The sequence below is a fragment of the Myotis lucifugus genome, unplaced genomic scaffold (assembly GCF_000147115.1).
Source record: "Myotis lucifugus unplaced genomic scaffold, Myoluc2.0 scaffold_686, whole genome shotgun sequence".
Classification (NCBI taxonomy): Eukaryota; Metazoa; Chordata; class Mammalia; order Chiroptera; family Vespertilionidae; genus Myotis; species Myotis lucifugus.
In genome coordinates, this window is record NW_005871734.1 from 20,118 (window position 1) to 29,027 (window position 8,910).

Sequence of the window (8,910 nt, forward strand, 5' to 3'; positions counted from 1 at the left end):
CACGTCCCTTCCACGGATCCCCACTCGGCCCACACGTCAGCACGGCCCTCCGCCCCGTCCTGGTCTCCTCAGCACCCCCTGCCGGCCTCGGCTGTGAGTGGAAGCTGGACTAAGGTGTCAGTGCCTTCTAACCAGGGTCACTCCTTCGTCAAGGCTGCGTAAATGGCAGAAACGGCCCGGGGCCTGGAGCCTGGCTGTGACCGTGGGCAGCGTCCGTGGGCCGCGTCACGGAGACAGATGCTTCCCCAGCCCAGAGGGCGAGCCACCTGCACTCTCACATCCACACGAGGCTCCGAGGGCCTCGGCAAGGTGCTGGCGAGGCTGGGGGCTCCGCTCGGAACCACGCTCATCACTCCAGAGGGATGGGGCCAGGACGCCAGCCTCATTAGCAAACGTCTCAACAACTGCTGTCAACCACCAGCGCAAAGCCTGTTTCTTCCAACGTTTTAGGCCAGAGACTCAAAGGCCGCGTCCCCACAGTCCCCCGGGGGCCGGGCCTCATTCAGGAAAGAATCATTGTGTCCACAGCTCCCCAGGACGACACAGTAACGGAGCCTTTTATGCAGCGTGGCCTGGGACGCGGAGGAACTGGGTTATTCCCAGAGAGTGCGCTCTGCTCACCGTCCGTCCTGCCAAGAACCCCGCCTGCAGCCGCTGGGAAGTCACCAGGCGCCTCTTAGGGAAGGAGAGAGGCTGCCAAGATCCAACCGCGCTGACCCGAATTCTTCCCGGAGCCACTGCCCGTGCGCCACGAAGCGCGACTGTTTCAGGCCCTGATCGCCCCCTGGTCACCCAAACCATCAGCCCCCCTCCCCCTCCGCCCGGACAGGATCCACGGAGCCCGCGGGCTGGTCGGGCACTGGAGCCGCTGGCTGGGAAGCCAGGGCCCACATCCGGATTCCGGCCAATCCGTCCAAAGTCAGCCAAGCATTTTCCGAGGCTCCGGGGGTGGCGGCTGTCAATTCTCACGCCTGGCTGCGCGCAGGCTCACCTGGGGAGACTTGGTTCACAGAGCAGAAGACCGGGTTTGCCCCTCGGGGACCCACAGATCTGGTTGAAATTAATCTTCCAAACCACCTACACCCAAGCTCTGGCCGCGGTGCCCGGCACTCATGTGTTTTGAAGAAGCTCCACCGGAGACGCTGATGTGCAGCCGACGCCAGAAGAGCTGTCGCAAGGAGTGTTCTGGAAACGGTGGGGATTGAAACGGGAAGACCTGGCCTCTAGGCACTCGCTGCCCAGGGAGGGAGATAAAGTGCAGCTAAGTAACGACGCATGTGAATGATGAAATAAAACAGCAGCGCAGGAGACTTTTCAGGGCAGCACTTACTGGGAGAGAGGGAGAGAGGGAGAGAGAGAGGACTTGCGGGGGGAGTGGAAGGGATAGAGTGCAGAAGACGCGAGCCATGAGGAGGCTCGAGTGCTCTGTGGGGAGACTCGAGTGCTCTGTGGGGAGACTGGAAACCGAGGAGGAACTCAGAGAGCGGGGGGCCATTCCGCTGAAGTGGTCTCAAAGGCGGCAGCCAGGAGCGGGGAGAGGTGCAGGCTGGACTGAGTGGGGGGTCAGCAGGGCCTGCACTGACCATGGCCTGGAGCAGGGCCTGCACTGACCATGGCCTGGAGCCTGGTACATGGGAGATTTCTAGAACCGCCTCGCTATGGGTCCCTGACCTTTGCAGCGATGGAGAACAAAGCCTCGAGCCAACAATGCCATATTACCTTGTGCACTGGAAAATGTGAGATTTGTTAAGGTAGATCTTCTGTTAAATTTTTTGCCACGAAAAATAGGGGGGGCATAGGAAATGTGGCTGTGGTGATGGTCTCACGGGGGTGGGCACGTGCCGAACTCATCAGACCACATCCATTCAACGTGCAGGCCTTGGGACCTCACGGGTGCTTGGGGGAGAGAGGAGGCGTCCGCCCGAGGGGGGCCTTCTCAAGGGGCCCCGACGCCCTCCTCACCTGGGCCGGGGCCGCTGCTCCAGAGGAAGAGCAGATGTGCCCCCGGGTGAGGCCTGGCCGGCTCGCCCCTCCCTGACAGCAGGCTCTTCTGGACAAAACCAAGGCAGAGCCGGTCTGGTGTCACCGGCCCAGTGACCACGGCAATCTGTGGAGACTCGCGCCCTCTCCTCACCCATCACCCCACCCAGGAGGCCCCCCACCCCGTGTGAGCACATCTGTGTGTGTGAGAACCAGAAGGCTGGCCTCAGCCCCCGAGGAATAAAAGCCAGATCCGGGCGGGTGAGCAGGGGCCGTGGGAGGTTCAGGCCTGGAGAGGGGTCTCACCCCCGACCAGGCCTCTGGGAGTCTTTCGGGCTGCGTGCTCCCGCCGCGGCCGCCAGGGGCCGCTGTGGTCAGGGCGGAGAGCCCAGAGAGCTGTTTACCAAGAGGGAGAGAGAAAGCAGGCCAAGCCCTGGCTCTTTCACCTCCGGAGTGTTTCTGAGATGTGGGGGAGGGGGGCGCGGGGTGCTGGCCCCTGGCCTCCACTTGGCAAGTTGGCGACTCCTCTCTTGCAGGGTGGCCCCACCTAAATGTCCCCTCCTTCTGAGCCACAGGCACAGGCCCCGGTGGCCGGCCGGGCTGGGCTGGACTTGCGCCCTCCCGCCCCCCCTCCAGCGCTCAGGGACAAAAGGCTCGGAGTGGGGTGGGACCCCCAGTGCACGGTGAGGGATGAACATGGACAGGAGCAAACCAGGCTGGGGGGGCGAGGGGTGATCAGCGCTTCTCCCCACACTCGGTAATGCTGCTCGGGGCTGAGGCCAAGATAGGGAGCTGCCAATGGTGGCCTCTGACCCCGCACAGCCCTCACTGGGCACCTGCTATGTGCAGGAGCCCTCCCTCTCGGTCAGCAACCCTCAGGTGAGCCCAGGGGACGTGGAGGCAGGTGCGGGCAGAGCGGGAGGCTTTGGAAAGCAGCAGCGGCTTCATTTGCTTCATTTACCAGGAAGCGGGCCTGGAGGGGGAAGCCTGGGGCTGCAGGGCGGGGCGCAGGGCTTTCTTTCCTGTGCAGCTGCAGAAAGGGGCCCGCTGAAGAGAGCTCTTCTCCGTGTCGCTGAGAGGTCGCCGTGGGTGGCACTGCTATTATCATTGTTTATTGTTTTCGTCATTCTCATCTTGGACATTTTGCCAGCGTGAGCAATCGCCCACAAAGGACACGCGTGGCTGCTGATCGATTCAGCTCTTTTCAATTTGAAACAATTGATTCCTCCCCTATTGAAAAGCCCTGGATCAGCAGTGTTAGTCACGGGGTCTCCAGGCCGCAGCAATCTGGTCTGGGCTCCGTGCTCTCGCGGGGTTGGCACCAGGTGCCAGGCAGGAGTCCCGCACCCGCTCCGCAGCCCTCCCCAGGGCACAGGGGCTGGAGGGACACACAGCTAGAGTCCTCGTGGGGCAGGAGGCCTGGAGCTGGGCGTGCTGGGTGTCTGTCCGGCCCCCAGAGATAGTGGGAGGTTTGTGGACCTCGTCCATCCAGGTCAGGCCCTGTGTGCAGAGGGACGGGGAGCGGCCTAGGGAAGGTTTGCGTATCGGGAACCACCTCTTTCTCTCTATCCTTTGCTCTCCCACGACAGGCGCAATGAGCAGGCGGGAAGTGTGAGGAAGGTGCCTGGTGAGCGCCCCTGACTGAGAACCGAACCCGAGACCCCTTGGTGCGCAGGCCAGCACTCTAAATACTGAGCCACACGGGCCAGGGCTTGATAGATATTTTCATAGAAGTATTTTTATTGATTTCAGAGAGGAAGGGAGAAGGGGAGAGAGAAACATCAATGATGAGAGAGAATCACAGATTGGCTGCCTCCTGCACACCCCCCACTGGGGATGGAGCTCGCAACCCAGGCATGTGCCCTGACCGAGAATCAAACCGTGACCTCCTGGTTCATCGGTTGACGCTCAACCACTGAGCCATGCCGGCCAGGCTGGTTGCATAATTTTAAAGCTTAAAGACTTGCAACTCGGAAAGTCTCGGGGTGTTTGGATCTGGCTATGTCACCGCAGAAGGATGACGCCCAGACTGCCTTAATTCACGATGGGGTGCAGAGCTGGAGACACGTTTGGAGCAGAGGGTGAAGGGTGGGCACCTGTGTGAAAGGCAAAGGAATTTATGATGCTCCGTAGGGCCGGGCGAGGCAAGGTGGGTGGACAATAAATCCACGCGCGCAGGCCCCGTGGGGACAGCCGGCTTAGCGCTGCGACAAGGCCGGGGCGTATGCCGCCACCGCCTCCAGTCTGGGCTGGACTTAGTGACAGCTCCGAGCTTTACGGCTCTCTCTCGCGTTCAGGTTATGTTTCTCTGGGCGGCCATTTGTCTGCGCTCAGTTCAGGGAGTGTGAGCGAGAGCAGGTGGGCGGTGGGGGGAAGGCGGCCTGTGAAACCAGGGCGATGAAAGGCCGTTTCTCCTCAGGAAGGCACCCGGCAGAGCTGATGGCGCGGTGCCTTCTGTAACAGTGGGTGCTTTTATATTTTAATTGATCTGGACAAATTACAATTCTCCAAATTTATGCCAACCTCTGGCCCTAGCTCAGCTATTCCTGTCATCAACAGCACTAGTGTTTACCCAGGGCCTTTCAAATTTAGACCAAAAAAGCAAGGAAGAAAGATGCCCGGCTGGTGTGGCTCAGTGGTTGAGCATTAACCTATGAACCAGGAGATCACAGTTCGATTCCCGGTCAGGGCACAGGCCCGGGTTGCGGGCTCGATCCCCAGTGTGGGGCGTGCAGGAGGCAGCCGGTCCATGATTCTCTCTCATCACTGATGTTTCTCTCTCTCCCTCTCTGAAATAAATAAAAAAACTATATACTTTTTTTTTAAAAAGCAAGGAAGAAATGACGCGGGTATCCCACCCACTCCTACAGAAACCATGGGCAATCTCTGAAACTCCTTGTCATAAAACATCAGAGAGCGCATGAGTGTTCACTTGCCCGTGGAGAAACGTGCGGCATTATTTTGTGCATTTACTATAAACTGCATCATACAATCAAGTATTTCTATACATGCCCCTACGAAGGCCTGCAGATCTCACCTCAGAACAACAGTGGCCTTTAGGGAGAAGGGAGGGGCCAAGGTGGGGCCTGGGGGCACAGGGACCTTAGCCAGGGCTCTCGCCTCTCTCTCCTCTCCTCGCTTCATCTCCCCCTTCCTTCCTTCTGTTTTTCTTTTAAGGAAATAGAGTCCTACTTTTCTCCCACAACTAAAAACTGCCTTTAAAGGTTTGGGAATCAGTGACACAAGCTATGCTGGGTGGTTGGTGCGTCTGAGCCCATATGGTCCCGGGACAGATTCGAAACCAAAAGAGACGAGTCTCTGATTTGATGTTTTTCTCTGAATGTTAATTGCTGGGAAGAGTAATAAACCTGTTCAGAAATGGCACACAATTCACCCCTCAAAATGTTTGCTAAATGGCTGGCTGGGTGGATGGAGAGACGGCTGAGTGGGTGGGTAGATGGATGGATGCTGGATGGGTGATGAAAAGATGAATGAGAAATGGCTGGCAGGCTGGCTGGGAGGGTGGGTGGGTGGATGACTAATCTGAGGTGAGAGAGAACCACTTGTTAATTATAAAGTTAAAAAGAGAGAGTTAAAATGCATTCCCCGTACCGCTGGCCGACGGCCGACGGCGACGAATGCAGCGCTGCTTAACTCAGCAGATGCGGGTGGACACGGCGGTCTCAGCCGGACAGCGAGCGGGGCTGGGACTCACGCGGAGGTAGCGAGGGAGCAGCCAGCGGTCTCTTCTCTCCGGGAACCAAGAGGAAGACACACACACACACATAAACACACACACACACACACACGAGCACCAGGGTCCTGAGGGAAGTGGGTACACAGGCTGCAGGGGGGGCAGCAGTGCCCAGAGGGGCAGCGAGGCAGTCGGGGCACGGAGGCCTCTGCACAGACATGGGTTTTGTTGGGGAGGGACGGACGGCAGAAGGAGCCGGGCAGTGTCAGCACTGAGGGCTTCCACCCCAGGAGGGAATGGAACCATCTCCTAGGAGGACCGAGGAGCCTGCCCTGGCCCAGCGAGAGGGGCCGGGAGCAGCCATTGCTGCCTGACAGCCGGCTCCGGGCACTGTCTCTCCTCCCACCAGGCGGCTGCATTCCTGCAGCTCTGGATGCGGAGACCACGAAGATGAAGGCCCCGCTTCATGTTCCGCCCTGTGTCCCATCCCAGGAAAGGAAGCCTTTCCCTGGGCTCTAGAAGGCTCTTGGCGGGCGTCCTGCCAGCAAACACCTCCTGCTGAGGCGGTGAGGAGTCGCAGGGCCACAGCCTGAGCGGCTCGGTGTCCGACAAAGCCCAGGGCCGCGGCTGCCGGAGCTGCTGGGCCTTTCGTGCAGGGACGCCGAGGCAGAGGGCCCTGGGAATGAGTGGAAACCAGAGGGACACGGGCCTGGCCGGCGCGGCTCTGTGGTTGAGCACTGACCTATGACCCAAGAGGTCACAGTTCGATTCCCAGTCAGGGCACATGCCTTGGTTGCAGGCTCCATCCCCAGTGGGGGGAGTGCAGGAGGCAGCCGATCCATGATTCTCTCTCATCACTGATGTTTCTCTCTCTCTCTCTCCCTGAAATCAATAAAAATGTATTTTTTAAACTAAGAGGGACATGGCTTTGCTTATTTCTTTCAACCACCTGCAGAGGGCAGACCGAGCTCTGGGCAGAGAGAAGGAGGAGGGAGAGCAAGGCCTCCCTCCCAGCCCCCACCGCGCACAAAGGCTGGCATGACGGGCTGTGCAAGTGCCACGGACCCGTCTCCGCAGCTCGCTTAAAACCTGCTGTCACGCTTGTTTTTCTGCGCCTTGGAAAGCCCTGTCAAACCCCATAGCCTGGCTGTCAAGAAAACTCTGTTCTACCTGCCAGGCTTCTGCCTTGCCTCTGCCTTCCTCGGAGCATTAGCCTTCGTGGCTGTTGGCCAACGGCGCTGGGGGACACGGATGTTCTCGTTGGTCGCCCCAGTGACAGGAAGTGCTATCTGGTGACCCCCTGGTCCACCTGCCTCGAGCGCCGGGGCCTACAGGGGCCCGCAGCCCATGGACAGGAGCAGAGCAGGCTGGCGGCGGCGTTGGCAAAGCGGACGGTGCTCACCCCACCCACATGGAGAGCCTGGTCCCCAGCCCCGCTGACGGGGGCTGCAGGGCTGGAGACCCCGCCCTGTGGTTCTGCGCCATCTGTTTCAGGAATAAAACTCCCAGAGAAACATGAGGGAACATAATTGTCGCTCCTGACGCAGGCACTGGCGGTAATTACTCCCGTGTCATAGCGGCGCCACTTCCCCTCTCTCAGGGAGCTGTTTTGTTTCTCTCATATTCCCTGGCTCTAAAATGTGACTTACCAGAAGCGACTTTATTCCTGGGGAGACTAAACTTCTCCCAGGACGCGCACCTGGCCCAGCCCAGGCTGGCTGGCTGGATGACGCTGGTCCCTCACCCTCTTGACCCCAGCGATTGGTCCAGGGACTGGGCAAGTGGGCCCAAAGCGGCCCCTCAGGGTCCTGGCATCCTCAGGGTCCTGGCATCAGCACCTTCTTTTCCTCGCAGAGCTGGGAGGGAGTCACTAGGAAATAACTGGTGGCCCTGCCTCCAGCCTCCAGCCTCGGGGAAGAAGCCAGCCTGAAGCAACTATGGAGCCAGCTGGAGGCAGGGCCAGCGAGTCACGAGGGCAGTGAACTCAGCTCGGCCACCCAGAGAGCAGCTGCCTCCCTGGTCTGCCCCAGGCTGGTTTTCTGAGGAAACCTACGCTCCCTCTCTGCCGGGTGGTGAGCTTCTCTCCCTTGTGACTCAGAAAAACCCTGGCGGACAGTGCACTCTGGGGCCGGACCACTCAGCTGCCATCTGCATCTGACACTTGCCGTGTGACCTTCAGGAAGTTCAGGAATCTCTTTGCCTCAGTTCCCTCATCTGCAAAATGGGCACATCAGGTTGTGGGGATGAAACGAGTCACTACGTATAAAGTACCCAGGGCATAAGTGCTGTCACTGAAGTGTGACCGAGTGGCAAAACTGATTAAAGCCCCCCGGGGGGGGCAAGAGGGGGACCCCAGAGGGTGGGCCCCATCTGTCTGCACTTCTGCTCAAAGCAGAACCTGAAACCTGGAAGATGATGCCCCTCTCCCAGTTCTCCCCTTCAAATAAGATGGTAACTCCGCACGAGAAAGATGTTTCTCTTTTCCTTTCCCAAAGAGAAGGAAGAAAGAACTCTACAAACATCAGATCCTCGTACAGCAAGAAATGAGGAGACAAACCAGACGGGAACTCTAGAACCAGTGGAATCCGTTAGCATTCTGCGAGGGTGGGGAGTGGAAGGGATCGCAGTAAGACATTTAAACACCCACCATGAAGAGAAGTTACTAATGGGCGAGTGTGGGTGCGATGTAATGCCAGCATTTATGCAAAAACCCAGGAAGTGACAGGCCTGTAATTTGGACTTCAGGAGAGGAGGTAATGGAGAGGCGGTCGGCTCCAGGCAGCAGAGGGAACGTTATTTAATTAGGAGTTGTGAGCACAAGTTCACACACGGGAAAACTTGCGGTGTGCAAGGCAGCAGGGGCCCGGCTCCGCGCAGAGAGCAGGGGCCCGTCTAACTGAGCCAGCGGGCACCTGGCTCAGCCCTCCCTGCAAGATGCCTTCACCCCCGAGGCCTCGAGGCCCGTCTCGAAAGCCACAAGGCTGCCTGCAAGCAGATAAGGAACAAAGTGGAGCAGCCATTGCGCGTTCTGAGACTGAACTGAGACAGGAAAGGACTAAACACACGTGGGCGGGATGCAGTTCTGGGGAGAGTCAGCGTGGTGAACGTCCAACGGGAGGCCTCAGGGGGAGGCCACGGGGCGAGCGCGTGGCGCCTCCCGGCTCGGAGGGCTCTGGGAAGGCCGGGATGGCACCTGGAGACACGGCAGAGGGTGCGTGAGGCAGGTCCAGACGGTG